The sequence below is a fragment of the Diceros bicornis genome, chromosome 25 (assembly GCF_020826845.1).
Source record: "Diceros bicornis minor isolate mBicDic1 chromosome 25, mDicBic1.mat.cur, whole genome shotgun sequence".
NCBI lineage: Eukaryota > Metazoa > Chordata > Mammalia > Perissodactyla > Rhinocerotidae > Diceros > Diceros bicornis.
In genome coordinates, this window is record NC_080764.1 from 23,362,737 (window position 1) to 23,383,402 (window position 20,666).

The 20,666-nt window shown below is 35.4% G+C and overlaps 1 protein-coding gene and 1 pseudogene across 2 annotated transcripts in view; one reads left to right on the plus strand and one right to left on the minus strand.

The window, feature by feature from the left end:
- The window catches only part of ANKS1B (ankyrin repeat and sterile alpha motif domain containing 1B), a 758,303-nt gene that overhangs the window by 292,279 nt on the left and 445,358 nt on the right, over positions 1-20,666 (plus strand). The gene's annotated exons all lie outside the window — the stretch shown is intronic.
- On the minus strand, positions 19,662-20,176 carry LOC131421400 (large ribosomal subunit protein mL40-like; annotated as a pseudogene).

Consider the following 20,666-nt stretch of genomic DNA (forward strand, 5'->3'; position numbering starts at 1 on the left):
TGAATATCTCCAGGGATGAAAGCATTTTCTGTCAAGTTCCAGCTCTAACATATGTAAGCTGTGAGGTCTCAGAAATAAATCACTTTGAGTCTTAATTTCATCATTTGTAAAATGAGGATAATAATGGTACCTAGCATTATAGTGAGGAATAAATGACATATACTGCTCATATTAAGTGCTTATAATAGTGTCTATCACTCAGTAAGTGTTCAGTAAATATTAACTAGTAGTAGAATTAGTAAGAGTAGAGCACTTCCTAATAATACTATGTCCCAAGTTGCCTGCTGTATATTTTTTCCACTATAAAAATTGTTCAAGTTCTTCTTTACGTGTGATGATTAATTATGATTAATTATAATGAAGAATACAATGGAATGTGAATTAATTTTTAACTTGATTTAAAGAGGCTATAGTCTTTCAGCCAACAACCCACACTAGCTACCTACCAGCCACCTACCCTTGTAAGCCTTTAATAAATATTTGCTGAATGAATTGATTATGGTAGGGGTTGGCAAACTCTCTCTCGTAAAGGGTCAGATAGTAAATATTTTCGGGTTTGTTGCCATATGGTCTCTGTTACAATTACTCAGTTCTGTCATTATAGCATGAAAGCAGCCGTAAACAATACGACAATGAATGGGCATGGCTGTGTTTTAATAAAACTTTATTAAGAAAATGGGCGGTAGGCTGGATTTTTGCTGACGTTTACTAACCTCAGGTCTACAGAAGAAAGAAATTAGAACCCTAATACTGATAGTGAAATCCACATCAGTATGGGTCTAATTGGAAATATTTTCAGCTGAGAAAATGTTTTCTCCTGTACAGAAAAGTGAAGCTTAGAGAAAAGGCAAAAATACATTCTCTGTATATAACAAGACTCCAAAGTGCCAGTTTCTAAACTTTTAAGCTCAAAGCACAATTTCACAGAGATCATTTTAGATGGTCAGCTTAAACACATTTCTCAGCAACTGAAACCAGATTAGAGTTGGTATAGAACCACTCTGGATTTTTAGGAACTAAATTCTAAATGAGATGTATATCCTTTGTGGTATGTGAGATGGGTACTCCTTCCATATGTTAGTGAGCAACTGGTTGGTGCAAAACTACTAATTCTATAGCATTCAAGGCCCAACTCAAATAGTACTTCCTTCCTAAAGACATATTCACTCCTTTCCTTCCAGAAACAATCTTTTTTCTCTTAATAGTCAAATAACTTATTTTTGACATCTGTGGATTTCTCTCTTGTATTATAGTTATTTATATAGTTATCTAATATCTATTCTTTTAGGTTGTAAGCTACCTGAGGGCAGTGTCTGTGTCTGACAAATGTTTATATTTTCCGGCACACTGTTTTATGCCTTGCATGCAGTAGGCACTCAGGCTATGATTGTTGAATTCTTAATTTTTCTTTCAGTAGGGAGATATGCTGGAATGGTGTGAAAGCATTTTCTTTGGCAATCTGAGTTCTAATCCTGACTTGATCACTTGCTAACAATATACTCAACATCTCTGAATCAGCCTCGGTCTCCTCATCTGTATTTTACAGATGAGGGTAACTCATCTGTAGAATGAGGATAATTCCAACTCTACATTGTTTTATTTTGTGAGGATTAAATGAGTTGACAAATATGAAGTGCCTAGCAGAAAACCTAGCACATAAGCATTAGCCTTTATTATGTCTAAAAGATGTTTCCAATTTCTCTTTTTGTTTTACCCGCTGTTCTACAATGTAAATGTTCTAAAAATGACTAATTAATAATCCATTAATAAGTAAATGTCTACAATGTGAAAAAGGCAAATAACATCTCCATTGAGTGTGACTCAATGAAATGTTATCATGTTGTTCTCTGCATCTGTCAACAAATATTTTATCCATTGTACTTTTTATAGTTACCATAGTGGCAAAAATAAAGCTATATTTAATTTGAATTAATTCCTAGAAGGAATTCTGTTTCTTGTTTGATTCTGTGGCCAAATTGAGATTTGATTCTAATTATTAGGCTCCTACATTCTGAAAATAGGTGAAATTAACAGAAATTGTTGGGGAAAAGAGAAAGTAATGTCTATCTTTTTATATCCTATTAATGACCAGTACTTATTTTTTACTGGAAGGGAGAAACAACCATAAAGAGTTGAAAGATATTATCAATCTTTTTTTTTCTTTATTTCTGGCATGTTTATGTGCCTAGACATGATAAGGCACCATGACTCTTCTGTGAGACTCTGCAATCCAGCACTGCTCAGGTTGGATCACTGATCTTGCCTTCTCCATGTGCCTCTTTCCTCTGCTCCTTGCCAAACCCAGCTTCCTAGGATGGTTTTGCATTCACCCTAGTGTGTGTCAGTCAGTCCCTGTGGCCTCCTAGCTAGTAGCTTCACCTATTAGAAAAGTGAGTAAAAAACTGCTTCTTCAGTTCTCTATGGAGTAATATGGAATCAACTCCAAGATATATTGTTCTATGAATAAAGCAGGGTACAGAACATTAAAAAAAAAGCTGCTTCTTGTTGGGTGCAAGGGTGAGGGCTTGGGGGTGGTCATGAAGGAGATACACGCAACTTTAGGGAGAGAACAAATGAAAAGGGGAGGAAAGAATAGGTGGGTAATAATGAGAATGAAATGGTAGGATAGATGGAGAAGATAAAAATAAATGAAAAGGAAGAATGTGGGTTGCGTTTGTAATCCTTGGCCGCAAGTGGTATATAGATTTTTCAAACATGTACTAGTGATGATGGGAATACAAGGTGGAAACTTGAGCAATTTGTCATTGTCACCTGAATGTGGAGAAGAAATTACGGAATGTTATCCACCTTTGATGAACCATATTTCATTGCAGCAAGTAGACAACTGGCTACCTAAAATACACTGAAAGACCGTTATTTTACAGGCTGATGATTTTGTGATAATTAAGTTTTTAATTTACTCTTAAATTATTTTGTACTTTAGCAATATGTATTTAGCTCAGAAACCAAAAAATATATATTTCAGTTCTTAATGTAACTTGATTTTCTCAGGTCATGGCATTTCAAAGACAACTATTTATATAACTTCTCAGATACAGTTAGTAAGGCTGATTTATTTTAATGCCTCAGTTTCTTCATCTGTATACAGTGAGGATTATACTTTCTCAGACAGTTCTTGTGTGTTTAAATTAGCCTCAAAAAGGGCTTGGCATATCAGAGGTGCTTCTGTTGAGGATCATTTTGTTTTGTGCCTAAAAAGAATACACAGATTGTCAAATAACTTGCCAATTTTGTCTGTCTTTTAATTTCAGAATTTTGTTTCATATTAATGTTTCAACAAAAATGTTATAATTTCCTAAGACTAACGTTTTCATAGTTCTTTTTCCATATTAATAGTCACCTTAAGATATATTCTTAGTTCTTTTTTACTGGATTTTAAAAATGATTTTGTTTTCATTAGTTTTAAGTATCTTCATGATACCTTGATTTGGGAGCACGTGACAAGATTAATTCTGGGGACATTAATCATTGTCCAACATTCAGAAGGACCTGAGTCTTGCGGACTTTAAGAAATAAGTAATATCATTCTGTTTCCTTTTCCCGTTGTTCTGCTTAATGATATGTTGATATAGAAGCAAATAGATCATAATGTAGTCAATATAACAGTTTAATAGAACTGAAAGAAAGAATCTTTTAATTGAGGATCATAAATGTCCTAATTTCAGCCATTGCTCTGGAGGCTATCTGAGTAAGAAGCTGCCTAGCGTGTGGCAGACTAGTATCCACCCTCTGCGAGTAGACTTTCTGGACTTAACTCATTATGCCTGAGCCATGACCAGAAGCCAGTTCTCTCAGGTCATATACTATCATCACCCAAACTCTCATCCTTTTGTTGTTCCCATTGAACTCATTTCCCATTGTTTCCCTTACTCCCTACTGTCTGTGGTAAACAAGCTCCTTATATTTTCATCCTTTCCTGTAAATATTTCTTCACTTCTTGGCTTTACTCAGAAGTACTTATATTTATTTGTATATATACATTAATTTATATCAGCTGCATTGTTACCATGACGTTGGTAAGACTGGAAACCAACTGTGTATGTTTGTAAAGAGAGTATTAACCCCAAATTTGTACCATGGACAGCTACTATTCTTATCACTCCCTTTCTTCAATAATCATCCCTTCAACATGTATTTATTGTTTTCTTGCTATATATCAGATACTGTATATAAGAAAGGAGGATACAGTGGTGGAAAAGTTTCATTCTAAGAGGAGATAAACAATAGCAAGTAAAGAAATAAATAAGAAGTTTTGATAGTGCTATGTAGAAAAAATTTTAAAGGTGATGGAAATGAGTGATGGGGATAAGAAATAGATGACAAATTAGACTGTGTAGTCAAGGAAGGCCTTCCTGGGAAGGTGACATTTGAGTTGAGACCTAATGACAGGAAGGGGCTAGCCATGTGAAGATATCTGTGTTAGGCAGAGTGAAGCACAGTGCAAAGGCCAGGGGCTGCCCTGTAGTGAGTTAGGGGAAGTGTTAGAGATTGAGTCAAAGAGGTAGTTAGTGAGGGGCCAAATTTTATTGGGCTTTGTAGATCTGGGTAAAGAGTTTTGGCTTTGTTCTAATTCAAATGAGAAGTCATTAGAGGATTTTAAGCAAGAGTTTATGTGAATTAATGTACATTAAAAAATCACTCAATATATGTCTACTTGATTGTATTAAGTATGTATCTGTGTTCACATGTATTTGTAAAGACAAACTACACAAGCAGAACATCAGGAAGGTTTGGTTGGCAATAGGGCTAGATTCAGAGAAATCTTAGTACTTTAGAAGAAAATGATATTTTGTTCCCTGGCTTGTAAGTTAGCATTCTACAAAGTAAATGTTCAGCTTTTTATTATTAAAAGTATTATGTGCTCTTTCAGAAAAGTGGAAAATTGAGGAAAAGTATAGGGGAAAAAAATTATTGACAGTCGTACTATTCAAACAAAATGATTTTGATTAATTTCTTGATTTTTTCCTATGCAAGTGTGTATGCATATATACATATACATATATATATATACGCATATGCATATGCAGTTGTCATGTTGTATATACACTTTGGAGTTCTACTTTTTTTATTTAACAAACATTTTCCATATTTCCATAGTTTTTATAAACATTATTTTAATTAGTATATCACTAAGAAATGGAAATATTGCTGAAGTAATTTTTAAAATGGAGTGCAAGGATCGATAAGAATTCTCCCCTTTCATTGAAGATCCTTTAGATTATTTGAGATTGATTTCATAGTAGACTGTGGAAGAAATCTTAAACCAAAGCAACATTTTTTTTCTGAGGAAGAATTAATTCAGAGAATCAAAAAGATATTTTCAGTCTCTTTGAATTATGGAAAGCCTGGGAATATTATCAGTGATTTGAGATGAGAAGATACATAATGAAACATGGACAAAACATGACAGAAAAACATAAACGTGATCACTCCAGAACACATTTCAGTATAAACGTACACAGTAGAGAAATCCAATAGGAGATAGCCCAAAAACATGCTACATGTGGAAGAAAAATCAACCTTCAAAAAAATTGTTGGAGCACAGGTAGGAATAGTTACCTGTGAATATAAAGAAAGTGGAAATCCTCTACTGAGAATGGCTTCCTCACTCAGAAATAAAGAGAATTAATTTGATTAGCCTCACTGAAGAGGATGGGACTAACTAGACTTAGGAAAGGCAGGTGGTAATGCTACAGACAGGTGTCTTCAGTTTTAAGGGTGCCATGCTCTATCACAGACGCTTGAGTTAAGCAGAGGATACATCCTTGGTGCATTGCCACTGGCTCTGGACTATCACTAGACAGAGCTTGTCAACTCTTGCCTTGAAGGGCCTCTCTGCTTTCCCTTCTTTTGGTGCCTCCGTTATTGGGTGAACTGGTTCCGGAGGTTTCTCTTTTTCTTATCTGCTTTATTCCCCACAGCTGCTTAATCAAGACAGGCCTGAGAAGTAGAAAGTAGACAGCTTTTTCACAGTTAAATACTTATGCAATACAGAGAATAATGCCTTGACTTTTCAAACGGAACGCAGTTGGTTTTCAAGATACTAGAGATTTATTGATAAATTCAGGAATGTACCCACGTATCAGGCAAATGTGTAAATGAAAGAGAAAGAAGTTTACAACTGATTTTATCGTAAAAGTAAAGTTACATCAGCATATTGAAATGAGGTAATGCAAGCAAAGAATTTCTCATAGTGCTTGGCATATAGTAAGTGCTCAAACACTACAGACTCTAGAGCTGGACTTCTAGGATTCAAATCTATATTTGTTTCTTACTGGCTGTGTGACTTGGGCTAAGTTACTTAAATTCTCTGTCCTCAGTTTTAGTAACTGTAAAGTGGGAATAATAATAGTACTATCTCATAGGGTTGCTCTGAGAATTAAATAAGTGACTATATAGAAAGTGTTCATAACTGTACATGGCACACAATGAATCTTAGATGTGTTAGCTATTATTTTATGGTGGTGGTTGTTATTGAAGAAGTCGTAGATCATTTTTGTGTCACAAAACAAAATAAAATGAAAACTATGTCAAATAAAAATATATCAGAAATCTTTTACCTTTGTTAAAATGAAGGTTATTCTCATTTGGAATAAGAATTTTTCCCTCTTAGCTCTGTATCTGTTTTTTTTGAACCCATACGTTTTATGACTTTACATTATTTTAGGCTTAAGAAAAGGAGCTGTTGGAACTCAGATCATATTCTCCCAAATCCAGCTAAATACAATTGGCATTTTTTTCAAACTGACAAATTTGTTCTAATCCTCTTGTTTAAATGAATATCATGAATACTATTGTAGAGTATATTCTTCATGCTACTGAAATACAATTGGTTTAGACATTCAGAACATTTAAATGAGAACTTCTCATGTGTGAAAAATTAAGTTACTGATGATAGGAATAACAGTTAAAGTTATGAAGTGAATTTCTTATAGAATTTCACAGATTGATACTTCGCTAGTCTTGCTTTAAATAATAAATTCCTGGGACATACATTAAGTATGGTGCATGACTTCTCCAATCATAGAAACTTTCCTTCTCAATTCATTTTTTCATGTATTATGTCATTAAGGATTCTGCCTCTAATGCCTCCATTAAAGTTCTATCACTGTTTTTTAAAATCTCCAACTGGGAATTAAAAATTTCATAGGAGCTTTGTTGTGGCACAATCCATCTAAGCTGCACTTGTCTCAGACCTAGTCTCAGGGGCTGCTGGCCCTGTCTCACCCATCACAAAGGCCTCAAGTTATTTGTCATCAGATTCAACCTTTTTAATTTTATAAACAAGAAGATACTTAACGAAAGTTAGGCAGGGTGATAGATAAGCTCTGGGTATACTTGAAATACATATTAGTGTGTGCTTTTTAAAAAGTAGCATTTTAGCCTTGATGGAGAAACTTTGAATTGCATGGTGATGGTTATGCTAAACTTTATGTATAATGAATGAAGTATGAAGGAAAGGTGGGCTTAGGAGACCTGGGTTTGGGTCAGCTCTGCAGCTATCTAGAGTGTCTCACATGGACAGCTATTTAATTGCTATGACTTTCATTTTTTTATCTGTAAAATAAATATATTATACTAGATCATCATTTCCTGAATGGTGTTGTGATTACTATTTCTGGTTTCTAGTCTGTAGGCACTACTGATATAAAGATTCCATGGTCAAATATATTTATGAAATTAAAGAGGTTTTTTTCCTGCTGAACTTCTTGGAGTTGATGGTATGATATACATCTCCAGAAGGGAGAAGGGAGCAAGCAGAGTTTCCTAAATTTATGAGACTACAGAACCATTTTTGGTAGTGACACCATTTTTTAGAATACCCTTTGGGAACTCCTGAGCTAGATTATTTTATAGAAAATTCTCAATTCTTATTCTACTACATTTGCTAATTTACCTTTAGTTAAGTTGTGAAATATAAAGGCATAATCATTAATATTCTTAACTTTCTTGAAAAGAGTTCTATAATAAAAATTTCTGTTTTCTGTTTTCATTCATTGTCACAAGCCTCTACCCAGCTAGCATCTCTAATATAAAAAGGTTGAATCTTATAAATTGACTTTTCAAATTATGAGGCCTTACTTTTTGTCTAAAGTAAATTGTATTTGTAAAATATCACAGAAGGTAATCTCTTAGGTACTTTTTCTCTTTTTCCTAAATGCATTAATATAATGAGATACTGTGAACATTAAGCTAAAGATACAATCTTATTTTGGAAAATAATCTTTTTTTTTCAGACAGTGTTAAAATTTGAAAGATGGAGTAGAGTTATTAAAGGAAATATAGCAAGGAAATCTCATTTATGAAAATAAAACTGTATTGGTAAGAAAGAGGTGGAAATTTTAATTGGAAAAGCTTACGTAGAATAAAAAATTTGATAAAAAACTGAAGATCATCTTCATAGGTTAGAATAAAAGCCTGAAATACATTTTAGAATTTGCTTTTGGGTGATTTTTATTGTTCTCATCTATTGAGACCTACTTGACACCAGTACCATAATTATTATATGCTGACTCCATCCAAGGGGATTGTAATCTAGTCAGAGTCATAGAACAAATACATAAAAGAAAGGCAGGACAGCATTTACTGAGCTCTAAATTTTACACTTATGGCAGAAATATTGAAGAGGCATTATGACTGATAGCTGGCTTGGTTGCAGCAAATTTCTATGAATTAGGTAGAACCCAAGCTGAAGACTGCACTTTGAGACAGAAAGAACGGAAGACATTCTAGGTAGAAGGAATGATCCAGGAAGGTATGCAGGAATTCTTATGTCTTGTAGGAAGCAGTTCCTGAATCATTTACATTGAGACAAAGGATTTTGTACTTGAAAAATAAAAGTGATAAAAATAGGGCTGGAGATGTAGGTAGGGAATTTGGAGGGATTTAGAATTCCTTCGATTTTCTCAAGCTTTAGTTTAGATTAGATTAAGAAAACCTGCTTAGAAGCAATTTTTGACCCAGTTAAGTTTTGAAATTCCTTCTGAGCTGGGTGTCTTGGCATGAGTGATTGATGTATCCCGGGGCTAATGGCTGAGGCATCATTTCTCAGAGCAGGAATCTCTGGCCCAGAACAACACATCTATGAATAGTGATTTGATGACCACAGAAGCACGTGCTTGTCACATCCTCAGGATCCGCAGTCTTCCTGTAGCTTTTTTGTTTTCTGTTTCTACCTGGTGCTCCCTTTTCAACATTTATTGAGTGTACCCTGTGCTCTCGTAAAGATGACAATCTCTTTCTTTTCTTCCCAGCAGCACAAAAATACTACATTTATGTCATTTGGTTTTGTAGGAGAGATGATGTAAGGGTTAGGCATTCATGGGATAGAAAAGTTTTGAGAACCACTGGGCTAGGGTAATTTTTCATCATCAGTTCCCTAGAGGATTCATATAAGTGATAATTTTTCCTTTCCAAAGCCTTTTAGGATTGGCAGTTCTCTTCAGATTTAGGAGGTCCCTAGCGCCAGGACCCTAAGTACATATGACCAGACATAAGTAGAACACTAAACGCTTTGTTTTCTCTGATGCAGACTTTGATAGATAATTTTCCAAAATGGTGCAGGCAGTGTCTAAACAAAGTTAGCTAATTAGATAAAGTCTAGATAAACTCAACAATGATCAAGTTGAAGCATTCATGATAGCATAAAAATGATAGAGGAATTGCATTGGAACATGTTGGTAGCAGCAATCAAAGTAGTTTCTACTAACATCGAGTTATTCACCATTTGATAATTTCAACCATGCTAGTGGCCAATGATTCCTAAATCTAAATTTCTAAATTTAGATGTACAAATTTAAATTTCTCAATCCTTCTCTTGTACTGCAGACTTACAAATCCAGTTAGCTACCAGCATCTCAATTTGAATGTCACACAGACACTTCTAAATCAGCAGGTCCAAAGCCAAGCTCATCCTCTGCACCTCCTCCAGTATTCCCTATCCTCAGTTATCTTCCCTACTACCTACCCACTTGCTGAAACTGGAAGTTTTGGAATTATCCTAAATTCCCCTGTCTTTTTCTCTACATTCAGTCAATAATAGCCATACTCAAATCTTATCCATCCCTTCCTTTTATCCCTGAATAATTATTAAGAGTCTTAATATTCTCCTGCCTTCTACTAATCTCTTTAATACTATCTCTTTAAGAATCTTTCTCTAACATGCAAATATCACTGTATCATGCTGCAAATTAAAACACTTCAATTGTACCCATCAACTATAGGATAAAATCTAAACTTCTCTGTAGCCAATCCAGTCATCATCATCTGGTCCCTGCTCACCTGCCTAACCTATCCTTCTACTTTCTGCTATCTTACTTCTCCCACCTGCCATACTCCTCATGCTCTGCACACCTCCCATGCCTCTTCTACCTCCTCCAGCCTGGACAACTCTATCACTGTTGTGGTAGGCTGAAAAATGACCCCCAAAGATATCAGGTCTCAATCCTTGGAGCCTGTAAATGTTACCTGATTTGGAAAAAGGAGTCTTTGCAGATATAATTAAGGATCTTGAGATGGGAAGTTTATCCTGGATTACCTGGGTGGGTAATGTAATCACATTTTTCCTTCTAAGAGGGAGACAGAAGGAGATTTTGCAGACATAGAGAAATTTCAAGATACTAGCCTTGAAAATTGGAGTGATATGGCCACAAGCCAAGGAATGCTAGCAGCTACTAGAAGCTGGAAGAGTCAAGGGATGAATTATCCAACCTCTGGAGGGAGCATGGCCCTGCTGACACCTTGATTTTTGCCCAGTGATACTGATTTCAGATTTCTGCCCTCCAGAACTGTGAGAGAATAAATTTTTGTTCTTTTAAGACATAAAGTTTGTGGTAATTTTTTAGAGCAGCCAAGGAAGCTAATATAACTGTTATTCCTGTTATTTCCCTGGACATTTACTGCCCTCATACATTATTTAGCCCTGGGCTGGAATGCCCTCTTCTGTCTCTCTGCCTGAAAAATGTGTGTTTATTTCAGAGTGTACTCTGTGAAACCTTTTCCGACCCTCTCTGGCAATCAGCTCTCTGTCCCATTGTGCCTGCTGTTTGTTTGTTTGTTTTGTTGTTGTTTTTCAACATCCCTATGTTTGTTGCAGTGGTATAAGTGGCAGTATAGCTACCTCACTGGTGAGGGATACAGGCCATTGGATTCAGTTAGAGATGGTTTGAGTAACTTTGTACAAGTTATATCTCTAAGATTATTTTCTTATCTACAAGATGGGAACAGTAATGCTACCAACTTGTAGATTTCTTATGAGGATTGAATGAGAGAATCTATGTAAATATGATATCTGGAAAATAGTATGTGCTCAATAAATGTTAGCTGCTCTTAAAGAATTATATTTTAATTGTTTTCATGACTGTCTCTTGACTGTGAGATCTTTGAAGGAAGGGAAAATTATTTTTATGCCAACTGCCTGGCTAACAGTTTGATTAGTACTTAATGGATAAATGAATAAAATGTGTCTTTTACCATAGGTCTTGCTATTAAATCATTATTCCCTCACCTGGAGCTCTCAAAATGCCTAATCTTGTTTTCCTTCATCATCCAAAGATGTGATATTATATTTTTTATCTATAGAATGTGGCAGCATATTAGCTCTCACCTCTATAATGGAATTCTTATGGATGCAAGACTCAGATGGTAATTCCCTACTTCTTGGTAGGGACTTTAAGAATATTTTTCAACTTTGTACATAATTCAAGAGATCCACATTTCCTTGACCCTATTTCACTTTCACTATTTCACTGAGTTCAGAGGTAGGCCATCTGAGGGACTTAAAGGAAAAAGCAATTTAACATTTAGTTAAAGAAAAGTTATCCATGTGTGCAGCTCATTTATATGGCTTTGCAATCAGAGGCCAAGAAATATAGAACTATTCAGTTTTATTTAACAGAAGTATTCAGGATTTCTGATTTCTGGGGATTCTATCCTCTGCCTCAATCTCCATTTTATAGGACCCATTTGACATTTTTAAAGGTCTAGAAAAAACGATTGATATCATTCACCAGAAAATCTATTATTGTCGAAATCATCTTTGTGGAAATTTTCTTAAAATGATAATGGCCGTTTTTCCCTGAGGAAACTTAAATACAGTTGCTTTGTACTCCATACTATTGCAAATGGCTTTCAAAGAAAATGAAGTAGTTGAGAGAATGTCTTACATGATTGCTTTAAAGATCAGAAGCATGTAGAAGAAATACTTGACAGGCTGATGACTTGAGTGTAATCTTGAGCTTTGTTTAGTTGAGTCTCCACAAAACTCTTTGTACCTAAGGGAGTATGTACAAATTTTCTAAAACTATTTAGTAAAAGATAAGACGTAATGGCCTATGTTCATTTTATGTATTATGTTGTAATTATCTTTTTAGTTCTGTCTCTTACTTTCTATCTGACATTAAATGCTTTAAGGGCAGAGATTATGAGTTATTCACCTTTTTATACCTAGAAGACTGCCTGGCCATCATTAGTCATTAGGGGAATGCAATAAAAAAGACAGACAACACTAAGTGTTGGCAAGGATGTGGAGAAACTGAAGCCCTCATGCATTGTTGGTAGGAATGTAAAATTGCACAGTCACTTTGATAAAATAGTTTGGTGGTTTCTTAAAAAGTTGAACAATGAGTTTACCATATGACCCAGCAATTCTACTCCTGGGAATCTACCCAAGAGGAATGATTCCATTCTCATCAATGTCCTCTCTTGGTCTCCTTCCTGGTCTCCTACTCTAATCCCAATAATATAGATGCTTCCTTCTCTTTTTTGCCCTGTCCTGAGGTCAAAATAATCTAGCTAAATTAAAGATCTACATAAGTAAAGTTCAAAAGCATGAGGAGGTAGTGGCATTTTTATATACAGGTATAACTGATTTGATAATACATATTTTATCTATGAGAAAATTGGTAATTTTGAGAAAACATCTAATGTGCATTTTTGTGCTAGACAAAGTTTCATTTTTTCGTCTCACAATTATGGAATCATAGAGTTTTACAGCTGAATCATGCTATAGAGTTTAAAATTACATGAAACAAATAAAAAGCTATTCTGGGTTGAATAGCATCGCTCCAAAATTCGCTCCAAGTTTCACTGTGACCTCTAGAATGTGACTTTATTTGGAAATAGGGTCTTTGCAGATGTAATTAGTGAATATGAGGTCATTCTGGAGTAGGATGGATCCTAAATCCAATATGACTTGTGTCTTTATAACAAGAGGAGAGGACACAGAGAGACACACACAGGAAAAAGGGCCGTGTGGCAATGGAGGCAGAGATTGGGGTAACGTAGGTGCAAGCCAAGCAACACTCAGGGTTGCTGGTACCATGAGAAGTTAGGCAGAGGAAGGGAAGAATCTTTCTCTAAAGCTTTTAGAGGAAGCATGGTCCTGTTGGTACCTTGACTTCAGACTTCCAGACTCCAGAACCGCGAGAGAATAAATTTCTGTTGTTCCAAGCCTTCCAGTTTGTGGTACTTTGTTATGGCAGTGCTAGGAAGCTAACGTACCTACATTTATTAAAAATAACAATATACTTGTTTATTCATATCAAAGAGTCTATTAAATGATTTGTTTTGGCAAGGAAGTTTCTGGCTTTAAAATTATTTCATAGCTAGCCTTGGAGCCCAGCAACTCATATTTCAGAGATGCCATGCATCTATTTAAATTGATGTCATAAACATTTACCAAAGAATCAAACTGTGTTGATTGTTGACACTTACAAAAATCTATTCTGTAATTTAGAAAGTTGGTGAGGAATTTCTCTAAGATTAATTTAGTGGTAGAATTGAAGTATTACATGTTTATGACTTTCAACACAATAAAAGATGTATGCCATGTATGATGCAGAAAGCATATGTGTTCTATTTTAAATTGTTTTAATTTAAAGGCATTAAAAGGTGTCAGATAGGGACATTTTTTAATCTAGGTAGATTTACTTACTAGGTAGATTTTCCTTTCATGTGAGTTAATGTATGGGATCATATAGTTAAAAGAACAGCTTGCCAAAATAGTTGTACCTATTTCAACAGGGAACAAACTTGTTAAGATCCTTCTAACTATATGTCCTATGTTGTGCTGGCAACTGTAACATTATAGGCTTTGCAATTTCTTAACTTAAAATATTTCTAACAAAGCCAAATATTGCAAAGAATCAACTTTCAGTTTATAAAGTCCTTCCATTTGGATCTCATGGAGTTGTTGTCTTATTTAATTCTCATATGACCATATGAGTTAGGTATTATTGTCTCTATTTCACTGAGGTTCTCTTAACCTCAATTTTATCTATAGTAATCATAATAACTCCATTTGTTATGTGCCACTTGTTGTTCTAAGCACTTCACAGTTATTGATTCATTTAATCTTTATAACAACACTGTGAGGCAGATAAATGCCCCCATTTTATACACGAGGAAAATGAGATTCAGAGAGTTTAAATAACTTACACAGAGTCACAAACTACTCAGTGACAAAGCATGGGCTCTAGCATCAAAGCCTGTGTGTTGTGCTGCTTCTCTGTGAAGACGGAGATAAAGGACACTCACGCAGGCTGGTTGTTAGCATAAATGATGATGTGTATATAGGCACTTTGTAAACTGGAAAGGACTAAAGAAAGGTTAGTTATTATGAGTACGAATGCTTCTCCTTAACTGTGGGAAATGTCAGGGTAGGCAGTTTTCTTATATTAAGTTTCTATGGAATTTAAATGCTATTGTCACATATATATAATCCTAGTGATATATTTCTTGAAATATTCTTTGAAGCAAGATATGCATTTTGCTTCATTTAACAAATGAAACTAAATGTAAAAGTTTTCTACTACTAGTTTAGCAATTCATGTTTTATAATTACTTCTGGATCATTTGAATTGCTTTAACTAAGGATCATTTGTTGAAGTCAATTAGTGTTTTCTTTCATTAATATGCTAGTTTTTGCATGAGAAGAATTCTTAAGTATAAGAGTAAATTATTTGCTATAATGTGGTATTTATTTCAGAGAACATCTGTTCCTTTCTGATGCCTAACCATTTCATTAGTGAGATGATTTTAGATATTCTTCATAAATTATCTTATTGGACTTCTGAATTTCAAACATTTTTCAATAAGACACCAAAATTCTGAATTGAAAAATTCTGCCTGTTATTATCTATATTTGGTCTCTGACAACCAAAGTTAATGTTTTCTTTGATTGTTGTAATGCGACTTCACCTGATGAGGACTTTCATAGTCGACCATCCTTGTCCTTCTTCATCATCATCTTCTGCTTTTTTCTTCTCTTCCACCCATTCCCCTCCATGTCGTCTTCAGTTCAACCCTTCGATAGCCTATATTACAAAAGCTCCTCTCTAATTTCTGGCCGAGGATAAAAAGAAAAGTAAAATTCTTTTCACTTCTTTTCCATTTCTAATCTCTGTTCAGACATTAAGTTAGATATCCTCTTTGAGTTGTGGGGTGCATAGCAGAAAGAAATTCCCTCACCACCCATTAGTGAGTTAATGGTCAGTTTCCTTCCATTTGGTGCTTTGTCATTCACTTCAAACTATAACACTTTAGAAATCATATTCATGTGTTTCTAGTTGTCATAATAAAGAGCATTTCCTTTAGCTCATTTACCAAGATGGTTCTAATCATACAGTTTTGCTAAAATGAACAGAGCTAAAATCTCCCAATAGGAAAAATCTTGCTCCTAGTAATAAAGTCACAATTAGTATGAACAGAGGGCTAGTCTTAAAGTATAATAACGTGCTTTACTTATTCACAGAGGTTCTTTGGAAATGTGAACCCATTTTCAGTCCATTGGAGTGTTAGTTTAAATAACTATACACATTATTTTCTTTCATTATGAAATGTCATCATAGATATGAGAGTCTACATTCCATTTGTGTGGGGGAGCAAGACTCACTCGCTTTGAATAGGACTGCACTGTGCCTCTTTCTGCCTGTCAAATTTATGCCACCCTTCAGATCTGGGCTGGGAATGGTAGAGCTGAGAATTATTCCTTACCCTTGAGAATGGAGAGAACAATACTAAAAGGGATTTATGATCTTAATATTGACTAACGTAGCAATCCTAAATGTTATGGGGGTGGGGTACTTCTACTGTCTCAAGAGTTCTCCACACTATGGAAAAATAATTACTCCTGGAGGCTACTTGTTGTTGGTTGATGAATAATTTTAAGCATTTTCTTGCAGTATGAAAGGAAGGTTCACCAAAAACAGATTTTATTTGTAAGAATAGATTATTTTAACCAACACAAAGTGTATGAAAATAACACTTGTTATGTGTCTGAAAACTGTAGTCATGGTTACTTTGACCATCAGAATATTTTTTTCCTCCTTTTTATCCTGGAAAGAAATCAAAACATCTGTTTCTGAGATTTTAGGACAATAAATGGCCTTAATTTTTGTTCCAATTCAAGTATAAAGTATTTATATCAAGTGAGATAATTTCTTCAACAAAGATATCTAAAAGGAAATTTAATAATTCTCTTTGATTCCTCTGGGAGTGTTCTGCAAAGTTATTGGAACAATAACTAGCCATCAGATAATAAGATCAGAGTTATAGTTTTCATGGGTTCAATTACTGTTTATATCCATATATAAATTATTTAACCAGCTTTTAAATACATATTGGGTACCAACACAGTACCAGTGCTATGGAAGATATAAAATAAAGGAAAAAAAAAATTATAATTGACCTGAGAGGACTTAAGCTCTAGGAGGAAATACAAGGTATTCCTAGAATAGGACATTGAATTTGCAATAATTTTTTCAGTATTGTATGTTAAGTGCAGAGACAATTCAAAGTAAGAAAATAAACATGTAGAGTCAGGGTGATCTCCAAACAGTCAGAGATTTTAAATCTATTTTGGTTAGAATATTGTTTCTCTGATTATCATAAAAATACATGTTCATTAAAGAAAATTTGAAAAACAAATTGCCTATAAGCCCTAACTCCCACATAACCATTGTTTGCTGCTATGAATTCAACTAACACCTTTTCTTTTGCTGGTAGCCATTTTCTACCTGGAACAGTCTTCCCAACCCTCTTCACCTGGTTAATTCCTACTCACCCTTCAGGCCTTATTTTAAATGGCATTTGCCCTCAAAAAAGTTTACAAACCTCCTAAATTATTTTAGGTCCTCCTGCTAATATGCTCCTGTTTAGTCTCTGGGCTTTCTCTACATTCATGAAATATTTATGATCCTGGATTCTGTAGTAGATGCTGGGGATACAGTGACAAACATGATAAACAGAATCTCTGCCATTGTGTTGTTGGCAGTTATAATGGAGACAGATAAGAAACAAAAAAAGTGAATGTAGGGGGGCCGGCCTGGTGGCGCAAGCTGTTAAGTGCACATGCTTCACTGTGGTGACCCAGGGTTTGCCGGTTTGGATCCCAGGCGTGCACCGACGCACCTCTTGTCAAGCCATGCTGCGGCGGAATCCCATATAAAGTGGAGGAAGATGGGCATGGATGTTAGCTCAGGGCAAGTTTTCCTCAGCAAGAAAAAAAAAAAAAAGAAGAGATTGGCAGATGTTAGCTCAGGGCCGATCTTCCTCACACACACACAAAAAAGTGAATGTATCCATATAATTTTGTTGTAATTACTTGTAAATGTATTTTCTTCACTAGACCATCAACTCCATAGAGTAAGGACCAGGTCTGTCTTGTTTAAAGAAGTTAGATTGTAAATAAATGTGTGTGTGTGTATGTTTTAAATGAATGATCACTGAAGAAATGAACAAATAAGTTAACATTTTCATTTTTTCATATTAATTCACGTACATAAACGTACAATTTTCATATATACTCAAAATTGGACTCTTTCTATAAATACTACACTTTTTTCACTTAACATTATATCTTGAACATATTCCAATGTGATTAAATGTTTTAATGTTTGCATAATATTCCATTACAGGCATATACCAGGATGATTATTTAACCATCTCTTATTGAGATTCTTATTTTTACTTTTTTCCTGACTCAGAACTACACATTCATTTAGATTCTAGTAGTTTACTGTTATGAATTATGTTCTGATGAACATCTTTATGCATAAATCCTTGTATCTTTGGTTATATTTACTCAGAAAGATTGGATCACTGGACAGAGGTTACTATCTTTTTTAAGGCTTTTGTATAAATTGTCAAATTGTATTCTACAAAGGTAAGTTATACTTCATTAGGGGACAATTTAGGTAATTTCATTAGGTCTTAAGATTAGCAACGGATATGACCTAATCTAAAGGAGAAGGGCTAGGAGGAGCAAGGGCACAGAAGTGAGAAATAGCAATAATTAAGGAGACAAGAAGTGCATGTGTTATGTTGTGGAGTGAAGAGGGATGGGGTTGGAAATCTTGGGACAGGTGCATGCTAGATGAGAGGATTTCAAATTTTTTAAATAGGTAGATGAAAAAGATGTTCAACATCACTAATTATTAGGGAAATGCAAATCAAAACTACAATGAGATACCACCTCATGCCCGTCAGAATGGCTATAATTAACAGGACGAGAAATAATAAGTGTTGGAGAGGATGTGGAGAAAAGGGAACTCACATAAACTACTGGTGGGAATGTGAACTGGTACAGCCACTATGAAAGACGGTATAGAGATTCCTCAAAAAATTAAGAATAGAACTGCCATATGATCCAGCTATTCCACTTCTGAATATTTACCCAAAGAACATGAAAACACGAATGCTTAAAGATATAGGCACCCGTATGTTCATCGCAGTATTATTCACAACAGCCAAGACTTGGAAACAACCTAAGTGCCCATCAGTGAATGAATGGATAAAGAAGATGTGGTATATATACACAATGGAATAATACTCAGCTATAAAAAACGATGAAATCTTGCCATTTGCAACAACATGGATGGATCTTGAGGGTATTATGCTAAGCGAAATAAGTCAGAAAGAGAAAGTCAAATACTATATGATTCACTCATAAGTAGAAGATAAAAACAACAACAAACAAACACATAGATACAGAGATTAGATTGGTGGTCACCAGAGGGGAAGGGGGGAGCAAGGAGGGCAAAAAGGGTAACAGAGCACATGTGTACGGTAATGGATGGTAATTAGTCTTTGGGTGGTGAACATGATGTAGTCTAAACAGAAATTGAAATGTAATGATGTACACCTGAAATTTATATAATGTTATAAACCAATGTTACCTCAATAAAAACAAACATAAATAAATAGATAGTTGGAAGCCATTGTAGGATCTTGAGAAGGAGAGGGATAAAACTGTCTCTGGAGTCAAACATCTTGGCTCAAATTTAGCAACTTGGTGATCTTAAGCACTTGAGTTCACTAACTGTTAATTTTCAGCTGTGTTCCATTCACCTGTCAAATGGCTTTGGTAATCTGGATACCTTTCTGGTTTTCATCCCATCTGACTATAACTGTGGGAGATTTGTGAGAGACTATTCTAAGTCTTCTCTACTCAGATCCCTCTCTGCACCATTTCTAACGCACTGCTTAGGCAGCATCATTTTGGACGTAGCATTTCTTTTCTTTTTTCCTTTTCGATTCAACATGTTTATTAACAGCATGCCTGATTCTGTGAAAAGCAGCCTTGAACCCTGGTCATTCTAACTTCCAAGGGCAGCTTGTTATTAGGACAGCTGCCTGCAGCTCTATCTCTTGAACTCCACTTGAGTGCACATCTTGGTGATGTCATGGTACATGGTTTAAGGGGCTGGTAGTTGGAGACCAGTGGCGTGTAATTTGGCCCTTCCCTTTAAGAGGAACAAACTGGGATCCTGCTTGACGGCCTCTTCCTGCTGAGCCTCAAGCATGGACCTGATGGTGTGCTTCTCCATGTCATGCTCCCACTGCTTGTACAGGGACCACTTTTTCAGAAGCGGAGCTCTCCTCTTACCCTCCTCAAAGGGGATCTCCGCCTGAGGCCCCTGTCGGGCTTTATCCGAGACCCTCAGTCTTCAATGGCAATTAGCTCTTGGCTAGCCTTTTCCAGTTGTCGGATCTTCTTTGTTAAATGGTCGTTTGCTGCTTGGTCTTTTTTAGGATTTACCTTCTTCTTCTTTCACAGAGAGGTTCTGCTGTCATGGGAATGATTTCCCAGAAGGTCGACAATGAAGCTCGCTGGTGAGTGTCTCTAATCTGTCTGCCAAGTTCCCAGAGTGGCCATGGCTGACCAGCTGCTTCCCAGCACGGGTCCCTCTGTGGGCATGGGTCAGGTGCCTGGTGCAGAGGTCCCAACTTAGTGTTTGTCTAAGGAGAATTTGAAATATTTCTAGTTTGTGCCAGGAAAAAGGAGGAATAAGCCTCACTGCTCAGAGATTCCCCTAATCTTATCCAATAGACTATGTGATACAATACATAGGGAAATGCAAGGCATCAAAATTTAGGAGAAATGGAAAAATACATCGGTTTATTATTTCCAAAATAGTGTCTCTGTTACATTATTATTAGATGTGGCATTTAAGTGAGTTTATCATGGCACTAAGCTGAAGGTGAGCTGAGAGTAGAGAGAGCCTGGAAGCAGGTCATATACTCTGTGCTTACCTCCAGCTAACCATTTAATTAGAGTATGATATGCTTCATGTAGGAAAATTCTAGAAAATCCAATATAACTTGTAATTTCTCTGGAAAAAAAAAACTGCTCAAAATATAATTTT